A 21976-nucleotide genomic window follows, 5' to 3' on the forward strand; every position below is an offset into this window, starting at 1 on the left:
TTCATGTCCGCAGACTCTGATTTCAAGAATTTGGCTTAAGTCTCACTTTTGTGATCCAAATTTCACCAAAATAGATTTGTGAGGTCTACTTGATGTGCTTTACCTTGTGGTATGCCCAAATGTGCAAGATTGTCAATTTTTGGAGCAGATGTAAATAATCGCGATTATTAACTTCTGTTAAATTTTTGCAAGTTTTTATTCCAATCTTGACATAGACATGTTAAGCACCTCAAGTTAAGGTCTCTAGCCAAGTTTCATCAATTTTGGACTATTTTTGGTCAATTGGTCATCAGTTTTCTGTCTGCAGACTAACTTTGCAAATTTGGTCCCAATTTTTAATCCAATGATCCAAATCTTACCAAATTTGGTTTGTGGGATTATTACAACATGGTAAAACTAGTGGTATGCTGACTTGGTCAAAAAAGTTAAAAAATAGGGCAGATGTAAATAATCGTGATTATTTATAATTGACAAGTTTTTGCATCTTTTTGGTCAATTGAGCATATACACATGTTTATCACATCAATATAAGCCTATGAATCAAGTTTCATAAAGTTTGGACAAATTTTTCTCCAATTTACACTCAAGACTCAAAAAGTCAGTACAAAATTTAGTTTTTACTCAGTTTTTTGCCAGTTTGGTGATCCAAATCTTTGGGCCTTTACAAAAGTGTCTGTATACATGCAAGGAGTCAATGGTATGAACCTTGGTCAAATCTGAGTTGAAAGTTAATAATCGCGATTATTAACTTGAGGCCCAAAACTAACACTTTTTTGAACATTTTCACTGGACAATCTTTTCATGATCTATTTTGAGCCTATGAATCAAGTCAAAACTTAATTTGGCCTAAAATGTCAAGAAAAAGTAAATAATATAAGTTTTGGCCAACTCTTGAAAATTTTACCTCAAAGTGTCCTTGAGCTTACCCACTGGTTCATACAATTTTTAGGCTTACTGTCCACTTGGATTGAGTGGTTTGGAGTCTTTTCATGCTATTTCTAGCCGTAGACTTAAAACTCTGCAACTTCACATAAACAACTTAGAGATGATTCGTTTGGAGTTAGCAATGATTTGAGATCTTACCTTGGATTCTACTTACCCTGCTCTTAGATTCTCATGCAATGGGGTTGTGGAAAGTGTCCACAAACACTTGTTTTCTTGTTTTTTATGGTTTCTTGAGAATTGATCTTAACACTTGTCTCGCCTTTCAATCATTCTCCAAATCCTAATCTAAATCTATAATCCTACAATCCTAAAGGCACTCAGCAAGTACGATTACTTCCAAGATACCTCTACACAGCAAAAGACGACAATCTTAACCTATGCGGTTTCTAAAAAGAAAGTTTTACTCTAGGTGAACTTAGAGGAAGTTAATGGACAATTACACAAGACGCTCGTGTTTTTCCCATTTAGGTCTATTCGTCCCCGACAGCGGCGCCAAATGTGGAACGCATGTCTAACCTCACCATCCTATCTTATTGCAGTATCAGCGAGAACCACGATCAAACCATGGGACGAAGCTGACTCGACTAGTGCATAGAGGCTACAAGAGTTTGTCAAGCTCTTGGAAAACAACTAACAACTTGCATCTAACTCAGGCTACACTTAAGTGACTGAAATCACAAAAGGCCAATTATCGCTCATCGGCAAGCAAATCACATCCGTTACAGCATCAAATGATATCCAAACGTAACAAAACTTCTAGGACAAGTTTAAAAGACCTAAGCACACATGCTTATGGTCTCAAATACCACTTTATGTCAAGTTCCAAAATCATGATTATTAACAGCAGTGGATTTTTGACCTAGTTGTTTTCGTCCCAGAATGCATCTAAATGCTTAGCAATGATGCCCCAATACCCCGCCTATGCTTAGTTTTTTATTTGAATATGTAAATTCCTAGTTATGATGAAATTAGGCCGCGAGTCGGTGACGCCAAAAGCTATGAAATACTGTGAATGGCTTAAACGTCAATGCGTAGAGCTCTTACCTGCGGTTGCAATGCAACAAATGCATTCGCATTGTGACAACCGGAGAGGGAGTAGGAAGCGCGAGAAGGAGAGAAGTGAGCGTCGTTAGCTCACGCTGTGTATTTCTTATCCAAAAACTTCATAAAATCTTTACAAAGCTAGCTTTTATACCTTAGCCAAGGTCTAAAATGTGTAATGTCCGGTGCCCAAGACCTTTAAGGCTCCACACTTATTGTATCTGCAACCTAGGCACAGTAACTGACCTGTTCTTTACAACTTGGAAATCCCATTGATCCCGTAACACATTAAAATATTACAATGGCTTGAAATAAATTGAAAATTTACAATACGTGACCATTTTGAAAAAACGTGTGATAAATGTGTAGCTCCAATCTTTACTGCTTCTTCACTTTGATATTCGATGTGCATCCGTATGTCTTGGTCTTTAGCAGCTTCTGTTAACTGACGTTGGCTTAGTTAACAAAGAATTCCAATTTATATCCTCATCAAGGGCCATCATGTCCCAGTAAGGTATGTAGGCAGCAGCAACCGTTTCCAAATGCATCACACTACATACAATATGGAAACTATTCCCACACATCAAAAGCATAAAAAGAGGTTTTTTAAACATTGTTTCACATTATGTACATTCCATGGCACGACATCGGGTTGTGGGCGGCGTTGCGAGTTGAGGCCATGCGACAGTGGCGGTCAAAGCAAGCGGAGCCAGTGATTAGTGGTTGAAACGGGATTTCAACTATGATGACAGCCTTAACGCAGCGCCCGGTGGCACTACCGAAGCAATTGCTGTAGATCTCGTTTTTGCAACAACATCCAATGGCACAAACAGCTCAGGGTGGCTCAATTCAACGTTGCTACGGCATCGGATGGCACAACCTGTCGTTGTTACATCAACCCCTCCCCTTCTTCTTCTGCACTTTCTCCTCCAAATGTTCTTCTCAATCCCACCCTAATCCTTCTCTAATGCCTTGATCACATCCTCCACTAATGCCACAATACTCCTACCTTTTCTTCAATGCATATCTTCTTCATAGTGCTTCAATCTACTCCATGGGCTCCCAAGCCTTGAAGGGAGAGAGAAAAGAACGAGAGAGAATGACACACATGCACGCGCGCGTGCACGCACACACACACACACACATAGAGAGAGAGAGAGAGAGAGAGAGAGAGAGAGAGAGAGAGAGAGAGAGAGAGAGAGAGAGAGAGAGAGAGAGCCGAGCGAGGAAGGAAGAGAGTAATAGAAATGGTGGTATGAGTGAGTTTACAAGAATGAGAGTGTGAGTATGAGATGTTGAGAGCTTCCAAAGCCCAAGAAAGCTCTACGTAGATTCTCTTAGCTCTATGTGCATTTTCTCCAAGATCCCTGCATGACTTCTTCTTCATTGTACACAATAGTTTCCCTTTATCTTTTAGATAAGATAATTAACCCAATAATAAGGTGGATGGGCCTCATTCCAATGGGACCCCGGGCCCCAAGCTCTGATACCAATGTTAGCACCCCATAGTACTAAATTGCTATCGGTTGCCTCTACGGGCAACTACTAACACAAGATGAGATGGCTTTTGGCTCACCACCGAGCCTAGAGGTGAATGGGGATTGCCTCCCCATCTTGGGCTTTATAGTTTGTGGCCTGCTTGTCCACACTAGATCAAGATCAACCGTGCACTCCGGCACGTGCAACACCCTCACTCCTAAACCCTGTGTGACCACTAGTCATGGCGCTTCGACCCCGGCTCTGATCACCTAGTCAGTCATCCGTGCAAGCATTACAACCTACATGACAGTGGTCCTAAGTGTGCTACACACACATCACTACCAAAATATGGTAACAAATCCTCCATGGGAGTGATGCGATGAACGTGAGTTGTCATCATGTACCCTCATGTATAGTGAAGTGCCATCCCTAACAAGAGGAGTAAGCCCAAGGCTTTGCGGAAAGGCTTTAACTTCTCAAGAGGCAAAGCCTTTGTGAAAGGATCTGCAGGGTTATCTTGCGTAGGTAGATAGGCCAAGTTGATCTCTCTCATAGAGAGTCTCTCCTTGATATAACGATAATGTACTTCAATGTGCCCCGTGGGAGCATAGAAAAATGGGTTCCATGCAACTGTCAATGCACTCTGATTGTCGGTGAAGTTAGTGGTGGCACACTGCTATCTAGCACCCAAGTCAACCATAACGCATCTGAGCTAGCCAAATGCACTTAATAGTAGCTGTGAAAATTGCCATATACTCAGCCTCACAACTAGAAGTGGCCATTGTAGGCTGCTTCTCGCTCATACAAGATATGCATGAGCTATCAAGCATGAAACAACACTATCAGTGGACACTCACGTGTCACAGCAACCAGCCCAATCCAAGTCTAGAAACGCATGTAACTTTGGCTATATTGATCTCCCTTGGGATAAAAGAACTCGATATATATAGTGCCACTCAAGTAGAAAAAGATCCGCTTGAATGCGTTCCAATGTGTAGACCCCGAGCTATGCATAGACCTGCTCAATTGTGAGACACCAAGCTGATAGAGAGAGAGGCTTCTAGGTGCGAGATCAAGTTCGCCTATGTATGATGACAAGGTGGAAGGCGCGAGGAAGAAGCTTGCTTGTCCAACGGGCTTCCTTTTTCAACTCCTTCAACAAGACTCTCTCACAAGCCTCACCAAGTCAAAATCTTTTGGATTTTACTTTAAAAACACTATGGACCCCACACGCAAGCGGAGTGGTGATCGTCTTGGCTTTTTGAGTCTTGAGGTTGAGGGGAGGAGGCACTTGAACTTATAAGTTGTAGGAGCAATCTCAAGAGACCTCTATGTATTCGAAGAGTCTTGAAGTCAAGATCTATTACTCAGGAGTAGAAGCATGCTATAAGCCTCGTGTTGCTTGCCAAGAGCGGGACAGACAAGCTACTACACATATTCGATATTGATAGCATGCATGAAGTCAGTTTTTGCCCTACCAAACCGTTAATATACAGATTAGAGCATTGCCCTCGGGCTGGCGAAAAACAAATTCTTATAAAGCAAGCTCTTGATCACTTGTAGCAAATTTGGAAACTATTGTAATGGACATCATGAAAAGGGCGTACATTCTGGGTACATGTTCTTTGCTTTAGACGAGACAAGAGACTAAGGTTTCAAATGATAAAAAGACAAAACCAAGAGCTATGATGATGAGAAGGCATTGGGCGAATCAAGGCGAGCAATTAGTGGCCACCAAAGGCCATTTTGATAGCATTCACTTGGGCCTCAGTGATGGCAAAGGACTTCTCGAGGACGACGATGGGGATGCCCGGGGTGGAGGCGAAGAGAGCAGGGGCAATGAGAGAGAGGCCGGGGTTTTGGGAGTTGAGGGAGGAGAAAGAGAGGGAGGGGCAGGAGGAGTTGAGGCCGAGTTGGAAGTGGACGAGGCCGCGTGGAAAAACGAAGAGGTCACCGGGATAGAGGGTGGCCGAGAAGTAGTTGCCACTAGTGTCAACAAAGCCCACGAGAACGGCCCCTTGGTGGACCACGATGACCTCGGAGGCGCGGGGATGGACATGAGGGGGGACAAAGCCGCCCGTCTTGGAATAGTCAATCTTAACCAGAGTTAAGCCCTGGGTGTTGAGGGCCGGGAAGGTGGCCCCCGCCGCAGCGAAGCCAATGGCGATGCCCAGCGGGTTAGAGGTGTTTCCCGTGCCCTTGAACGCCATCGACTTGAAGTCCGCCGAGGTGACCGTGGCTGGGTTCTTGCAGGGCAGCCCGTTGAGGAAGAGGTTTGTGTTGGTCAGGTCCGCTACACAGAAGTCCAGAATTGGGTCCGCGTCAGCAGCCAGTGCAGGGGACGCCATAGCTACTAGTACCAGCAAAAGGCAGCTTAAGAAGACTAGCGTTGCCGGCCTCTCCATTTCTGTAGCTGCAGCTAATTAGCTACTGCCTAATGCGATGAGCGAATGCGCAATGAATCTCACGGCACTAGAGCATAGCTATGCCGGCTAAGGGACTGCTCTACAGCTCGCTGCAAGCAACGGCGCGATGGTGAGAAGTAGCGCGAGCCGACTGCAGCTTATATAAGTGCGTGTAACTGTGTTGTGTGTGTGTGTGTGTGTGTCTCATTCTCCCGATCAGCCTTTTTGCCCCTCTGTACGTCCCATGCCGGCCTGTCTAATTTCACGGGCTGGATTTGTAGCTGCCCAGAAGACAATTGCGTACGACTCTCCCTGACCATGCGGCAAGCGTTCTACCCTCTGAGCATGGTAAAAATATTCTGGACGGGGATAATCGAAGAATCTTTTGCTTCTGGATGAGAGAGAGAGAGAGAGAGGAGAGAACTTTTAACGTCGTATGAACAATCCCAAGAAATCTAGATCCAAAGTTCAACGAGCTTAGGGCACATTCGCACAGAAGGGAGGGCAGGCCTCGTCACTATATGGCACGGCTCTGGGTCAGAGGGGATCTAGGGCCCAAATTTGGGGGCGCGAGGCGGCTTTAATCTCAGCCGTCGGATCACGCAGTGAACTAGGGGTGGGTGAACTGGGGGTGAACTAAGGATAAACTAGGGGCGTCTAAACTAGCGTATGATCATGTGCCATGACAACGTGGACAGCGACGCGCGCTAGCATTGTGGTAGGGCATTTGTGTGGCAACCAAGACGTCCCATGTTCAATCCACATCCCACGAGGCAAATGAACTAGGGGTGAACTAGGGGGGTGAACTAGGAGTGAACTCAGAACGCCATTTTTGCCCCGAGTTCACCCCCAGTTTACTACGTGATCCGACGGTCGAGATCAAAGCCGCCTCGCGTCCCCAAATTTGGGCCCTAGATCCCCCCTGGTCAGAGCCGTGCCATATAGTGACGAGGGAGGGCAGGGGTAAAGTTGCACTCAACTGTTTTGTCACCACTTGACCAACGAAGCTTTGGCAATACCGACTCTGCCGTTTTTGGCAGAGTTAGCCCAAGAGGTCCTTGTTTGGGAGCTACACGACACCATGGCAGGTTGTAATAGATCTTTTGCAGATGAAAACTTCCAAAGCAGCTGACGCGTGTTTTACCCCCTCCAGCTTGGCGTGCAAATGCGCCTTTACCTCTATTGCGCTTGGCACCCGCTTCATGACAACTAAGAACATAGGCTTGATAATCGAGACAGCGAACGATGCATTATGTATAATCATAGACATAACAAAGACAACGGAAGGACATGTGAATTGCATCACCGTTCAGATCCAGTACACCCAGAAAACAATCACACTGCCACAAACAGAACATAAAAGGATTTCAATCAATGATAAATGGTACCATAAATCCACATTCCCTTTGACTTTGGCATATGTGATTACTGTCATAAGGCACAAGGTGCAATAATTTATACTAGAGTCCTGCCTCGAGAGTCTTGCTCGTTTTCAGAGAGGCCTTTGCACCAAGGTGCACACTGTTATGAGCGCGTATAGAGCTAGAAGAGAGCAAGAGGATGCGCTCACAATGTACAAGAACTTGGAACTTAAGGATAAACTTAATCTTGATTACAAGACTTAATAATTTATTAAGAGAGCTAGATACAAGGCTTGGATTACATGACTTGAGTAGAAGACAAGGCTTGATTGCAAGGACATGCAAGACTTGAACATAAGACAAGAAGTAGAAGAGGGCTTTCCTCATAGGAGCCTCACAACTAGTGTTGGCAAGACTAAGGGGCTTGTGGCCCAAGACCCCTATTTATACTAGTGCTTGAGGAGGTTAGAAACTTCTAAGTTCTTCTCGAGGGGGTTCAAATATTCTAGAACCTTCTTGATCCTTCTAGTTCTTCTAGAACCTTCTAGATCCTTCTTCCAATTTCTAGAGCTTTCCACAAACTTCTAGATTCTTTCAAAATCTTCTCCAAGCTTCTAGAAATTTCTAGAATCTCTTTAGTACTTTTAGAACGTTTTAGAATCTTCTAGATCCTTGTAGATTCTTCTAGAGTCTTCTAGTGATGATGCATGCGATGATGTAGGCTATGACACAAGCGATGACATCAGCGATATTGTAGGTGATGTCATAAGCGACTGACTCTCAAGCATCCATGACATTACCCCCTTCTCTAGCGACGATTTTCACGAGGAGAGGTGGTGTTCCTTGACTGGGGCTTCCATGGATGTTGTTGATGGAACTCTTGGACTTTGAGAGGTGCATGCTGAATATTGTGTGTTGATTTCCAGGTTTGTTCACTGACATCATAGCCTTTCCAATGCACTAATTACTGTAACCTGCCACACAAAACTTGAGAATCTAGGACTTTCTCGACCTCATATTCATCATGTCCTTGAATCTCAACCGGAGGATGTGGTTGTAGGGATCTTCCTGGGATGTTAAATGTGTGACAAGGTTCTAGGACTAAGACATGAAAGACTGGATGGATTTTCATGGATGAGGGCAAATGGAGTCGATAGGTGACTGGATTGACTTGACGGATGATCTTAAACGGGCCAAGCCTTCGATAATCTAGCTTTGGACAGGGACGAGATGAACGCAGATCACACCGAAGGAGCCACACTTGATCCCCCTCTTTGTATTTTGGATGCTGCATGCGATGTAGAGATTTACACTTTCCTTATACATGGATCGACCTTCTTTGATATAAATACTAAGTTCGTTGTGAATTGCAGACAATTGTTGTGCAAGATTAACAGTAGTTGGATTCTTGACCTGATGGTGCGTGTGGATATCCTTTTTGGGATGGTGACCATAATTAGCAAAGAATGGAGTGTGACGGGTAGAGGCATGAAAACTATTATTGTAGGAGAATTCTGCTAGCGGTAGGAGCTCGACCCAATTATCCTAGTGATAATTGTTTGTACAACAGAGATACTGTTCCAAAACTTGATTCACTCTCTCTGTTTCTCCATCACTTTGTGGGTGATTGGTTGAGGACAGGTTGATTTGCACTGTGAGTAGCTTGAATAAGCTTTTCTAGAAGCTAGAGATGAATTGTGGGCCTCGATCTCAAACTATGTCATCCGGTAATCCGTGATAATGATAGATATGTTGTAGAAAGAGTTTGGTCGTACCTTCTCTGGCGATGGCTTTAGTGGTTGGAATGAAGTGTGCCATCCTTGTAAACCGATCCACGACCACTAAAATGGAGTCAAATCCTTGGTAACCATGGAGATGGATGACCAGGGCTTGCTTGGAATGTGCAAGGGCTAGAGTAACCCATGAGGATGATGACGAGGGGCCTTTGATCTATTGCAAGTGTCACAAGTGCCTACATACTCCTTGACAAGCTTCCACATTTGAGGCTACCAAAAGTCACGGGGTAGAAGCTCAATTGTCTTATTAACCCCAAAATGCCCCGATGAGGGAAGATTATGCCTCTGTTGCAGTACCTCCAAGCATTTTGGTCGTGGTGAAATATAGAGAAGACCCCTTGTCCTTGTAGTTGTTATCTAATATTCTGGGCAAGTGGGTCCTTGCCAGTTTGCTTCTTCACCTTAGAAAGAAAATTAGAATCTTTAGGAGCTTGGCTTATGGTAGCATTTAGCTTAAGCAGCTCAGGTTTCAAAATCACTGACTGTTGTTGATCAAATGCTGCATCGCTTTCTCTAGGTGCAAGGTAGGATCTTCTTGATAAGGCATCTGGCTTACCTTGTTGATGGCCAGGCCTATAAGAGATAAGAAAATCAACCTTGATAGGATACCACTCTACTTGGCTTGGCGACGATTCAAGACCGCGGGATGCCATGAAGTATTCCAAATTCTTGTGATTTGTATAGACAATGATCTTATGAGGAGCTCCTTCAAGTAGGCGACGCCAAGTATCGAAGGAGTCGATGATTGCTAAGAGCTCTTTGTCATGGATTTCATAATTGATTTCTGCAGCTGAGAACTTGCTGGAATGAAAAGCCACAAGATGTACTCAATCATCCTCATCTACTTGGGATAGAATAGCGCCAAGGGGAAAATCTGAAGCGTCTATTTCTAGGATGACAGGCTTTGTAGGATCCACATGAATTAGAATGGGTGCAGTCGTGAAAACTTGCTTGAGAGTCTAAAAAGCTCCAGTGGCTTTGAGTCCCAAACAAACTTATTATGGCTTGTCAACCTTGTAAGTGTTGTAACCACCTTGGAGTATCCCTGGATAAAGATACGATAGGAATTTTCAAATCCAAGGAAACATTGGATATCTCTTATCGAGGTGGGTGTCTCCCAATAAAGGATGGTTTGAACCTTATTTGGATCCATGGATATTCCCTTTTAGAGATAACATGACTAAGAAATTCCACCTTAGATTGATGAAAAGAACACTTCTCCAACTTTGCATATAACCCTGATGCACGAAGGTTTTCAAGCACTAACTGTACATGGTGCTCATGCTCTTCTTGATTCTTGGAAAATATCAACATATCATCCAAGTATAAATAATCCAAATAATCCCGAAAGATGTCGTTCATTAAATGTTGAAAAACTGTTGGGGCATTTGTGAGACCAAATGGCATGACGGTATATTCAAAGTGGCCATACCTTGTGCGAAAGGATGTCTTCCATTCATCACATTCTTTGATCCTCACTAGGTTGTAAGCACCACGAAGGTCTATTTTGGTAAATATTCTTGCCTTGCCAAGGTGCTCAAGAAGCTCTAGGATCAAGGGAAGGGGATAGCGATTCTTGTGATGGTGATCTTGTTTAGGGCCCTATAATCCAAGCATATCCGGAGAGTTTTGTCCTCCTTTTTTACAAAGAGTATTGGAGCTCCTGCTTGGGATTTTCAATGCAGTATGAACCCCTTAGCAAGATTCTCATCAATATTATTTTTTAATTCTACCAATTCATCTTGAGATAGCTTGTATATTGGGCCAAAAGGGGGTTGGGTTCCCTCCTAAAGATCTATAGCACAATCATAGGGTTGATGCTTCGATAAGAGGTCTGCATACTTCTTCTCAAAAACATCATTGTAATCTTGATATTGATGTGGCAATTTCTCCATGATTTTTTCTATTGACATGCCGGTTGGTGTTGCGAATATCAAGAAAAGTGGATGCTTTTTGGCCGCACGCATCAAGACCTTGGCTCGAAGATATATATGCCTATTATGCCTTACCTTCTTCTTTTGGACTTTTTGTGGTTCAATTTTCCAAGCCCTCCAATTGATGCTAGGATTATGTAATTCAAGTCACGATATCCCAATAAAAATTGGACTACTTGGGCTTTGTATGACATTGAACGCTTTTCTTGAAACATGCTCCTTTGATGTTACTTCTATGGGGCAAGTCTCATACAGTGACATCCCGTAAAGCGACAGGACGATCATCAATGACTTCTACAGATGTTGGATTAGACTTCTCCACAAGTGGTATGCCTTGTATTTTTGCAAATTCTTTGTCCATGAAGCACACCGTTGCGCCTGAATCTAGTAATGCTTCACAATCCATGTGCCTACCTGGCATATGGATTTTGACTGGTAGCATAAAACTTGAAGTGGAATCAGCGGGAAGAAAGAGACCTTCTTTTGAATGTCTTTTTTCCAATCGGTCGGTGCTCTATTGAGGTTGGACGTCCAAGTTTTTTGAACACGTTGAGGCTGTTGCACTACAAACCTTCATCCTTCACTTCCTTGAACACTGTTGAACAATGTGCCCCTGATCTCCACAATACATACATAAGCCCTTAATGTGTCACCTTTGCTTCTCTTGGGCTAAGAGAGGTTGAAACCGTATTGAATCAATTTTCAATGGCTCTTGATTCATGGTCCTATTGAGGTGTGTAGCCACCAGTTGTGAGGCTCCTATGAGGAAAACCCTCTTCTAGTTCTTGTCTTATGTTCAAGTCTTGTCCTTGCAATCAAGCCTTGTCGAGTCTACTCAAGTCATGTATCTAGCCCTCTTAATAAAGTATTAAGTTTTGTAATCAAGATTAATCTTATCATCAAGTCCCAAGTTCTTGTACATTGTGAGTGCCTCATCTTGCTCTCTTCTAGCACTATACACGCTCATAACAGTTTGGCAAGATTGAGGGGCTTGTGTCCCAAGACCCCTATTTATACTAGTGCTTGAGGAGGTTACTTGAGGAGGTTAAAACTTTCTAGGTTCTTCTCAAGGAGGTTGGAATATTCTAGAACCTTCTTAATCCTTCTAGTTCTTCTGGAACCTTCTAGATCCTTCTTCAACTTTCTAGAGCTTTCCACAAACTTCTAGATTCTTTCAAAATCTTCTCCAAGATTTTAGAAACTTCTAAAATCTCCTTGATACTTTTAGAACCTGAGTCTAGAATCCTCTAGTGACGATGCAGGGGATGATGCAGGCGATGACATCAGCGATGATGCAAGCGATGATGCAGGTGATATCATAAGCGTAACTGACTCTCAAGCATCCATGACACACGCATGTGATGTTGTCACCAACGAAACCTCAAGATCTTGTTTAAGCCAACCCTTGACATATTTCAACCCATCCCACACAAGTGTTGTTCATGGTATGTAGTGCAACTAGCCTAAAATGTATTCAATTCCTAGAACTTGGAAATGAAGAAAATGTACACCTAACGTTGCACATGTGGAAAGTCACATGGTAGTGCGGGGGCGGGGTTTCCCACTGCAAGACGTAAACCCAGGCTTGTCGAGGGGTTGCGGAGTGCCGACGTGGCAGGGTGACAAGGCAGGCCACGGTGGACGATGTGGGGTTGACAAGGTTGTCCACATCCATGTGTTTGGACATCATTAGGGCATGGAAGGGATGGGTACTAGATCCTCAAGGTTAGTACCTTGTACCCTCGGAGATGGTGCTTGAGGTTGGTCATTGCCAGCATTTAGTCTCGCTTTTTTTGAGGGACCCTCTCTAAGGCACTTGCTAGCTCGTCTCGGGGGGGGGGGGGGGGGGGGCTGCTTACGGTATCGTTACAAGAAGGACACAAGGCAAGGCCAAGGGGTGGGAGCAGGCATCAAAGGCTGAGTGCCATTGCACATGGCGGGTGGAAACACGACAAGGAACGCAAAGGGTGGTCCCATCAAAGCCACTGTCCACCAAAATCAGGTATGTTCGGGTTTACACTGCACAGAGGCATGGCCATGGGAGTGCTCGCTGAAATCTGTTTTTGTTTATTGTAGGGTGTTGAGAAGGAGAAAGAAACAGAGTCCCAAGTATTTCACGAGGCCACTTCCAAGAAAATGTAGGTATGTCTAGGTTTATGCCTAATCATGGCCATTGGGGTGCGCTCTAATTGTTGCTCTTTATGTAGTGTGTTGAGAAGGGCAAGAAGACAACCATACCTTTGGATGGGGACGGGTCTCAAATGCCGCATGAGGATCCCGTTGTTGTGGAGTTGGCGACAAATGGAGGGATGCAAGTATTTTCACCTTCTCCAACTCCGGCTTGCTTGGGTTTACATGTTGTGCCCATGTTTGCACATCGGGCTTGCCCAAGTTTTCATGCCATGCCGGGATTGGCCAAGTTTATTTGTCAAGTCCGTGGTGCTAAAAGGTTGCATTTCATGGCTTCTGTTTATAAGGTGGGTTGATACAAAGGTTTTATTTGTGGGTAGAGGTTAAACCCAAAGGTTGATGAAGGCCTAGATGGAAAATCTAGACGACATCAAGACATTAGTGCGGATGAGAAGAGGCTGCTTGTTGTGAAGCCCAAACAAAAGGTCCAAACAAAGGGTTCTGATGCAAAGAGGCCCCTTGTGAAACCCAAGGAGAAGGTCCCAATGAAGCGTTTTGAAGAAAAGAAGGCTCTTGTGAAGCCCAAGGAGAAAGGTTCAAATGTGGTTCAAAAGCCCTCAACTATCCACTTGAAGGGTCGTGAGGTAGAGAAACAACCCAAGGTGGCCAGTGAAAAGGAGAAGGGAAAGCTTCAACTGTAGGAGAAGCTCAAGACAAATGCTACAATTGCCAATGAAAAAGAAGCCAAAGGTAGTAAGAGAAATCTTCTTGAAGTAGAAGGGACCGGTTTGGGGTCTAGATCCAAGCGAGCAAAGGCTAGAACCTCTCAAGAATTGAGCATCGGTCCTATGAGTCCCTCTCTAACCCGGGTCTACATTCAGTCTCAGGCATGCCCGGGTTTATGTTTGGGTTAACAAGGGTTGCCTACCATTTCTAAAGTTATGCAAGTATGTTCTTTTATACAGGTGCGGAGATCCGACTCATTGAAGTCATCCCAGCCATATGCAGAGCTTTATGTTGATGGGAAGCTCGTCCGAATGTGCCGAGCATATCCAGCTTGCCCAAGTAGAAACACATGGATGGACAGGCGGAAACGTATGGTACGGTGGACTTCCTTCATAAGCAACATGGACTAAGGGTAGAGATTCCACATACAGTGGGAGGGAGGGTGACTACTGCTTCTTTAAACCCCATTCCAAAGTCTACACAAAGAGATAGGTTACGTTGGTACAACCAAATTGTGTCGACCATAGAAGATGGCATGGGAAGATATGTGCAGGCTAGCAGAAGCATGGCGAAGGCTCGGGGGGTTCACTATGTGTAAAACTACTATATCTCGTGCGTTCAAGACATGTTTGTAAAACCCCTTATTTGTGAATTTTGTTAGGAATATAATGTACCCTTTTCTTTTAAAATCTGTAAGGTTTTTTCAAATTTGAAAAAATAATGCCCTTATGTATATATATTTCTGTAAGTTTCAAGAACTTTAAATACCCTTCTGTTGAACTCACGTGATAGGTTACATTTTTATTAGGTGACCTCCCTGGGGGCGAACGACTGGAGCAACTAGAAAGATCCTGGGATGACAGGTGGTGAAGGAGATTCAAGGTGCAGTCTTTGGGTCCAAGAATGTAGAGCTTGAAGTGTTGAAGGAGTAGGTCTAGACGTCTCATCAAACCGAGCGCAACGGAGCCCAAGATATTGAAGTTTGAAGGTGCAGTGTGTTGTAGATTCTTTCCAGACAAGGCAGCTAGGAACAGGTGGCCCGAGTGGATGTCAGGGTCTAGCAGGGTAGTGCTTGATTTTTGAAGCCTACCCGTCTTTTCAAATTGCAGATCAGAGCTACGTATTGTAGTTTATCGCCAGTTGAAGTTTTGCCATTGGGGTCTCAGGGCCATTGGAGTTTTTTGCCAGTGTAGGCTTTTGAGCCATTATTTTTTGCCGAGGTTTGTGCCAGAAGGGGTGTAGGTTGATTGTACATGGTTGTATATGAAAGAAGGCCATTCATTGTTGTCTCCTTGGCCTCATTCCCCCTTCCCCCTTCTCTTCTTTGCTTGTGTGCGTGTGTCCGCGTGTGTGTCCCCCCCGAAGTTTGTCGTGCAAAGAGAGATAGAGAGAGGCTGTGTGCGTGTGGAAGGATGTGAATTGAGAAAAGCGGAGTGATTGGGTCTGTCTGGTGCATTGCAAGGCGTGTGTGTGTGTATGGTTCTTTGCAAGCGATGGTTTGCTTGCGGGTAGTGTCGAATTTTGAAGGTGAACTCTAGTGGATTGGGGCGTTGTGTATACATTGGGCTATAGTGAGGCATTGTTTTGTGTGTTGGATGTGTTCCCCTTTCCCCCTCTCCATCTTCTGGTGCCCCCGCTGAGGAGCTGTCTGATGCTCAAATTTGAGGTTTGAAGTGGTGTTTTTTAGCCGACAAAGCGGTTGGCTGAGGGTCGAGGTGTTCAATGGTCGAATTTAAAGCTGACCAAGATGGTGGAGCCAAGTTTTGGCCCCATATTTACGGGCACTGAAGATCTTGAGGATTGGTTCATAGATTTTGAGTTATGGCTACTATCGATGCGTATGTTGACGGATGCAAAAAAGCTACAGACGATGCCACTGTTGATGCAAGGATGAGCCAAGGTGTGGTTCGATGGTTTAAAGAGCAGTGATCGGGGATCATGGAAAAGATTGCAAAGTTACTCTCTGGAGCAGTTTTGAGAGGTAATTACGGCAGAAGAAGTTGGTGTAAGACTGGCGGTAAGCTAGAATGTGAATAAGGATTTCTTTATTTTCATTGAGGAGTTTGAAGCCTGTTGGAAGTAGTTAGAGGTTGCTACTGGGGTCAAAAGCAACCAATACTTGAAGCTATCAAAGCTCTTAGAGTGCTTGCATCTCAGGGTTAGAGAGAAGGTCGAAGATGGTGCGGATACCTATGAAGACATGGTCTATCTAGCCAAGATGAAGAGCAAAAAGGTAAAGTGGTAAGCAAGGACCGAGTTGGGTGGACAAAAGACCAAGGAGTGTACACCATGCAGGGGTTTCCAAAAAAAGAAATGTGCCAAGTGCAATCAATGCAAGGAATTTCCAAAAGGACCTCAAAGAGAATTGCACGAGCAAGAGAGCTCACCTCATTTTATTTTTTGGGTTTAGGTCTCCCTATAAAAGAATGTAAACATAATATTTTTGGGGCTCTTTTGCCATTATTCTTTTGCCATTGGGGTCTTTGGGCCATAGGGCCTTTTTGCCATTGGGGCTTCTATGTTGTTGAAGGTTTTTCTGAGGTTTGTGCCGGCATGGTGTTGATTGTAGACGGTTGTATATGCAAGAAATCCATTCATTGTTGTCTCTTGGTGTCATTCCCCCTTCCCCTGGCCTTCTCTTCTCTGCTTATGTGCGTGTGGTTCCGGGTGTGTGTGCCCCCCCCAAAGTCTTTCATGAAAAGAGAGATAGAGAGAGTATGTGTGCGTGTGGAAGGCTGTGAATTGAGCAGAGCAAAGCCGGGGTCTGCTTGGTGCATTGAAAGGCGCATGTGCATATGATTGTGTGCAAGCGATGGTTTGCTTGCGGGTAGTGTCAAGTTTTGAAGGTGAACTCTAGTGGATTGGGGTGTTGTGTATATCCTGGGCTATAGTGAGGCATTGTGCTGTGCGCTAGGTGTGTTCCCCTTTCCCCCTCTCCATCTTCTGGTGCCCCCATTGAGGAAGCAGTTTGAAGCCTGTTGGAAGCAGTTAGAGGTTTCCAAAAGCAACTAGTATTTGAAGTTGTCAAAGCTGCTAGAGTGCTTGCATTCAAGGATTAGAGAAAAGGTGGAGGACGGTGTTGATACCTATGAAGAAATGGTCTATCTGGCCAAGAGGATGAGCAAAAAGGTGAAGTGGCCCGCTGGAATTGGGCGTGTTGAAGCCAACATATTACATGCCTACTGCGGAGGTTGCAAAGTGTTCTTTGCTCCGTGGTTCCAAATGTTTGAAGTGCAGAGCCTGTTGAGGTAAGGCCTACTATTGGTTATATTCCTTGGAGATTTTTGGTTTGTGAAGTGCATGTGCCAAGGGGGAATGAGCTTGTCAACAAGGAGAAGCTCCATGTTGAAGTGAACAAGGATGCAAAAGCAGTGACAAGTGTTGAGGTTCCAGTGCAGATTGAAGAGGTAAAGCCTGTTCTTGTGGAAGGGTTGCATGAAAAGGTAGCAGAATGCAATGAGATTGCAGATACTGAGAGTTTAGAAGCTGAGGGAGAAAGTGATGCTCATGATGATGAAGATACAAGCTCGAGTTGCTGGGAGACAAGCGAGGAGAATAGAGCGGATGAGTCCACATCCTATGGTGAGGAGACGGAGTCTGATGAGCCTGAGCTGGTAAAGGTAAAGCTGCCTTGTTATGTGTTTGATTATATGGTAGTAGACCATGTGCAAGAAGAGCAGGGAACAAGGCAAGCTGATGTGCTTGATCAAGACCAAATGGAATAGTCTAGGCCTACAGTTGATGGCAAGCAGGTAAAGGTGGTGTGGTGTGCCATGCTAATGGTTGTGCTGATGAAAGTGGCGGTGGAATGTGCCATGGTGGTGCAACAGGTGCAGAATTTTTCTAGGAGAGATAAAGTAGCCATGCCTATGGAGTAAGTCGAGGTGGAAGCAGTAGAGAACGAGTTTCTCTCTTCCCAGGAGGAGCATGATGCAGTGGTAGAAGAGGCGATTGAAGCACAAGTGGTTGAAGTTGATGAGCAGACGGTGTTGAGCGACCTTGAAGGGCCGATTGATGAGGAAGGGCTCAATGATGATAGAATTGAGTGTGTGGCCAAAGAGGAGGTTGTGCTACCAAAGACAGTGGAGATTCCAATGCAGCAGACAAGTCTAGTGGTGGAGAAAGAAGAATCCCATATAGTGGCTTTGCTTCCATTGAAAGTATGTAAGTTATGGTTGATGAGTAGGATGGTGGATACAACTATGAGGTGGATGGTTCAACAAATGCATGGGTCTATGGTTGAGGTCTCCTCTTTATTTGGTTGGGAGGGAGGGTCAGACATGTGTTCGAGCTTGGTGTCTGGTACATGTTTTTTGGATGGTGATATGCTTGGTGATGCTTGGTATGGAGTGGATGCTTGTTTTCTGAGGTATGCATGGAGTGTTGAAGGTAGGTTATGGGCAACATACACCCATGAAGTTCTATGTGCTAGGGGTACGGCACTATGGTGAGCAGTTACAGATGGAGGGAAGACACCAATGGCAGGTGTTTGTTCCAGACGGAAGCTATGTGATGTAGGGGGTGGGGCAACCCACTTGAAGGTTTGATAGTAGGCATAATAAAACTGTGTAAAATATGGTTTTGGTTTTCTCATAGTGTGTGCCAAGTTTTGTAGTTAGAAATGGAATAAAGCTCCTTTTTGGTTGAGAATAAATGCTCAACTAGGGGGTGGGCAATGATGGTACAACCAAAGTGTGTCAACCATAGAAGATGGCATGGGAAAATATGTGCAGGCTAGCAGAAGCATGGCAAAGGATTGGAGCAGCTAGAAAGATCATGGACTGACAGGTAATAACAAAAATGTATGGCTGATGTGGTTTATAGGCCAAAAAAGGTTCCAGAAGGGGCTAATTTGGGAAGCAGATGAAGGAGATTCAGGGTGCAGTCTTTGGGTCCAAGAATGTAGTACTTGAAGTGCTAAAGGAGCACGTCTAGATGGCTCATCAAAATGAGCTACGGAGCCCAAGATATTGAAGTTTGAAGGTGCAGTGTGTTGCAGATTCTTGCCAGACAGGGCAATTGGGGACAGGTGGCCCGAGTGGATGTTAGGGTACAGACGCGTAGTGCTTTATTTATGCAGAATACCCCTCTTTTCAAATTGCAGATCAAATCTATGGATTGCAATTTATGGCCAGATGAAGTTTTGCCATTGGGGTCTTTGGGCCATTGGAGTTTTTTGTCTGTGTAGGCTTTTGAGCCATTGTTTTTTGCCGAGGTTTGTGCTGACAGGGGTGCAGGTTGATTGTACATGGTTGTATATGCAAGAAGGCCATTCATTGCTGTCTCCTTGGAATCATTCCCCCTCCCCCTTCTCTTCTCTGCTTGTATGCATGTGTTTTCGGGCGTGTGTGCTCCCTCGAAGTTTGTTGTGCAAAGAGAGATAGAGAGAGTCTGTGTGTGTGTGTGCAAGGTTGTGAATTGAGAAGAGCGGAGTGATTGGGTCTCTCTAGTGCATTGCAAGGCGTTTGTGTGTATGGTTGTGTGCAACTGGTGGTTTCCTTGCGGGTAGTGTCGAGTTTTGAAGGCAAACTCTAGTGGATTGGGGCGATGTGTATACCCTGGGCTATAGTGAGGCATTGTTTTGTGTGCTGGGTGTGTTCCCCTTTCCCCCTCTCCAACGTGCGACATAGAAATTTGAAGATGTGGACCGCAAGTACAAGTTGAGTCGCAAGGCTATTCAAGCAAGGTCCTTCATTAGGGGCTTGGAAGCGTGGGACTGTATCAACAAGAAGAAAGTATGATGCACCAAAGATGAGTTTCTCCTTGACTTATTGTGGCAACTTGTATGCCAAAGGCTGATTTTGTGCAAGAGATGAAGAAAGATCCTATAATGAAGAAGATACGGCAAGGCTACGAACTCCATGTGACTCTCTCTCTCTCTCTCTACACTGTCTAACATTGCCCGGGTTTACATAACCTATCTGTGCAGCAGCGTGTTCGGAGCTTGAGTCCCATAAGTGAGGATGAAGAGGTAGGGGAGGAAGATGATACCAGTGATGGTGATGGAGGGGATGATGAACAAATTGATGATGACCAAGGGAGTGAGCAAGGGAGTTAGGAAGCAGGTCAAGAGGATCATGAATAAGGGGGAGATGAAGAAAAGAGTGACAAAGGGATTGAGGGTAGTGGGGATGATGGAGACAATGGCAGTAGGGAGAGTGGTGTTATAAGAGACAATGATGGCGGAGAGATGGAGGGATGTGAGTGATGAAGGGACTGAGGGAAGTGGGGATGATGGAGACAATGGAGGGAGTGAGAGTGGTAAAAGCAAGGATGACGGTAGGGATGATGTGGAGGATAGCAGGGATGATGGAGAAAGTGCGTATGGAAGTGATGAAGGGGATGCTACTGGTGCTCAAGGAGAGGATTCATCAATGGATGGGGATGGGGAAGGTGAGGCAGGAAAGAAGGTGTCAATGGATGAGGACTCCACATCACACCGGAGTGGATATGGTGGCACCCCTGGGGCAATGGTTGTTCTTGCATTGCTGAGGTCCTTTTAGGCCCGATGCATTGATGGAGTTTTTTGTATTACAGTTCTAAACTTATTGCTATGTAAATTTTAGATGACATGAGTGTTGCCATGTTTTGAAAGTTAATGTCTTTACTCCAATGTTGTACCTAACTATGTTGAAGATTCTAACCAGCTGAGGAGTTTTGTTAATGGATTTGGGTAAAATCTCTCTCTCTCTCTCTCTCTCTCTCTCTCTCTCTCTCTCTCTCTCTCTCTCTCTCTCTCAGCACATGCAGAAATGCCTTCACAAAAGGGAAAGTTCCAGCAGAAACATTGGTGCATGTAAACTTGAAGAAACTTTGCATCTCGCAATTTTAGAAAATAGGGAGATTTTCGACGGAATAAATCATCTAAACACAGAAAATCTAATTCTCAGAGAGAAACATAGAGTAAAACTTGGGCTAGTTTACATAGACTTTTGCTCCTTGTTGTGAAACTAGTGTCAATAGTGCTTGGCATGTTTGCCACGAGTCCACACTCTTGGTCCACCAACAATCTATTGCCCCTTTGATTCTTCTTCCTAAGAATTCCCATTTATGTCGTTTAAGGCCTTCTAACAGTAATGAATATGGTGATCCAATGAAGTATATACCTAGGCCTAGCCAGGCTAGACATAAACCTGGGCAGGAGCAAACCAGTTCACATCTCAATACAAAAGATATAAACCCAGGGACACAAAGCCTCATTAGGATAAACTCTCTCTCTCTCTCTCTCTCTCTCTCTCTCTCTCTCTCTCTCTCTCTCTCTCTCTCTCTCTCTCTCTCTCTCTCTCTCTCTCTCTCTCTCTCTCTCTCTCGGCATATGTACAATTGTCCACACAAAAGGGAAAGTTAAGGCAAAAACACAAGCTTTTGAAAACACGGGTAACATTGCATCTTTTGGTTTAAAAAATTTACAATGTTTGCTTAAAAATTTACAAAAAACTTTAAAAATCCCAATTTTTAGATAAAAACACAGAGTGAAACAAAAGTACAATGTGATGTCTTGATGCCCACACATTCTCAATGCTATGTCCAATGGCAAGGTTAGTGTGAAAGCACGCTCTTTGTCCTTGTTTGAGCCACACGACACTGATGCAATGGGGAATTCTTGAGAGTTGGACTCCTTGTACAAGACTACTCTTGACCAATTAAAGCATCATTTGTAATTTGTGCCCCATGTCATGAAGTGAGTGGCAATATTGCTTGGCATGCCTCCACACTTTGATCCACCAAGAAGGTCTTGGTGCAGCAATGATGGCAATACACTCGATTTCTCTTTGCAAAGCGCACTCGCTTTTGGACCCTTTGATGTTTCTTCCTAAGCTTTCCTGTTACTCTTGCGGATTGAATAGGCACTGTTGTGATTGTCTCATCATTTATAACCCTTTGTTGTCTATGCATCAGTCGACGGGTGGCTCTATCACATGCCCCTGAATTTATGAAATGTTAGGTTTTGCAAGCCCGTGGAAACACGGTTTATAGCATGCAGGGGAAAGTTCAGTTAGAAGTTGAGTGTTTTTTTGCATGGCTACCTCAAGCCTCCTATATATGTAAGGCTTCACAAAAGTAGTGATCATCATAGCGTGTAATTTTGTGTTTCTCTTTTCAAGCTATTGATCTTTGTCTCTCTTTCTCTCTCTGATGTACGCCATGGCTCCTCGCCA

At 44.4% G+C, this 21976-nt stretch overlaps 2 pseudogenes; one reads left to right on the forward strand and one right to left on the reverse strand.

Moving 5' to 3' along the window:
• Window positions 1–4982: 4982 nt before the first annotated feature.
• LOC147428424 (germin-like protein 1-1 pseudogene) lies at window positions 4983–6011 on the reverse strand (annotated as a pseudogene).
• Window positions 6012–13162: 7151 nt separating this feature from the next.
• LOC147428425 (uncharacterized) lies at window positions 13163–19558 on the forward strand (annotated as a pseudogene).
• The last annotated feature ends 2418 nt before the right edge of the window (window positions 19559–21976 follow it).

This window comes from Adiantum capillus-veneris, chromosome 23 (genome assembly GCF_014529385.1).
Source record: "Adiantum capillus-veneris isolate H3 chromosome 23, ASM1452938v2, whole genome shotgun sequence".
Taxonomy (NCBI): domain Eukaryota; kingdom Viridiplantae; phylum Streptophyta; class Polypodiopsida; order Polypodiales; family Pteridaceae; genus Adiantum; species Adiantum capillus-veneris.